Consider the following 1,583-nt stretch of genomic DNA (forward strand, 5'->3'; position numbering starts at 1 on the left):
CTCTTGGTGGCGGTGGTGGTGGCGCGTGCGCCGGGTTGCCGCGGGTTAACGAAGGGATCGTTATTTGAGGGGGGATTCTTTTGTCTTGTGGTCGGGGCCGCTGACGACGCGGAAGATGGCGCGGCTCCAGGTTCGCTTGATAATCTACTATTATTACCCGCCTCATCAACAACCGGGGGTTGGGGGTGCACTTTTTCTATGTGTAATTTGACATCTTTCTGCGGGTACCTCGTCTTCCCCCTGTACCCGCAGAATCCACATTTATATCCTATACTATCCCCCGGGTGATCTTTCTTCAAATGTTTTGCGAGGTGAGGCGGGTCAGCGAATGTTCCCGCGCGCACGGAGGGACGCAATTGGTCGCTGCCATGGCAGCGCGGACAGATTACGCGCGCGGGAAGCGGGATCTCGATTACAATTTCCCTATGCTCGGCCTCTAGGGACATTTTCGATAGCGCCTTAAGCACAGTGCCTGTGCGGATACGCCTTAAGCTTTGCGGATACGCCTCAAGTGTGTATTGGGGTTGTTCCGCTCGGTGTCGCCTCGGTAGGCGACAGCAACGCACCTGTCACAACTTTACCACCGGACAACAACAATAAGGTAAGTATAATAAATAATAAAATAAAATAATAAAATAATAATATATTGACAGGTGCTGTAAAACGCGGATGCTGATGCGCGAGTGGAGGGAACGCTACCTAACCCCGAGGTGCCTGCCGGATACGCCTCTGCGCACGAGTGTCACCAGCCGCAATCTTTTTGTTAATAATGAGGGTAAATTTTTGTTTTTTGTTAATAATTTGTATATAGTTGAGATTGGGGGGAGCGCGCGATCTCAACTTACTATATAATAACCCTCTTTTTATTAATTTAGTTGCAAAAAATGTTAATAATGCTCCCCCTTTGTTTTAGGTTATGCGGCCTGGTGACTGTCAGCAGGGCGTGTGTACGAGCAAATACAGAGGTAAGTATATAAAAAATCAATTAATTTGGCAGGCACCTATTGCAGGCACTGTGCAAATATTTCCCTGTAAAAATGATTTCAGTGGCAGGCGAGTGGACGGAGTACTGCACAAGACAGGAGTTCTACACGACACCTAACCTGACCTGTCAAGGTGCTGCAGATGTAAATTGCTGCAAGTGATGTTATTAAATAAAAATGACAGGAGGTGGGTGGCTGAAGCAAAAATAAAAACGTGTAAAATATATAAAAAGTTTACTCTCCGACCGTATAACCGCTCTGCACACGGGTAAGAAGAAATAAAAGTGTGCAGAGCAATGTATTAACAAAGTAAAATAAAATTTGTCAAAGAGAATAAAAAAGATGTAAAGTTATTTCCACCCACTCTCCCGCAGCAGCAGCACCAGGACTTGTATAAAGAGGAAATCAAGGAAGGCAGGTGTATATTACAATATATATTTTTCTTTATTCAAAGTTTTGTCCGTAACGGACAGAACTCCTGTCGACACACACAAGGACGATGACACAGCACAAACGAAGACACACAGATATACACCTGGCGGGCGACACACACGAAATAGAAAATAAAAAAAATATAAAAATAAAATAAATAGAAGACGG

General features: G+C 45.0%; 1 long non-coding RNA gene across 1 annotated transcript; it reads left to right on the forward strand.

The window, feature by feature from the left end:
* Positions 1-538: 538 nt before the first annotated feature.
* Positions 539-1,311, forward strand: LOC109863422. The gene is made up of 4 exons (XR_002251331.1): positions 539-601; positions 654-775; positions 914-965; positions 1,048-1,311. It is a non-coding gene; the product is annotated as an uncharacterized LOC109863422 (long non-coding RNA).
* Positions 1,312-1,583: the final 272 nt, after the last annotated feature.

The sequence above is a fragment of the Pseudomyrmex gracilis genome, unplaced genomic scaffold (assembly GCF_002006095.1).
Source record: "Pseudomyrmex gracilis isolate BER0280 unplaced genomic scaffold, ASM200609v1 scaffold_4869, whole genome shotgun sequence".
In the NCBI taxonomy this organism is placed as follows: Eukaryota; Metazoa; Arthropoda; class Insecta; order Hymenoptera; family Formicidae; genus Pseudomyrmex; species Pseudomyrmex gracilis.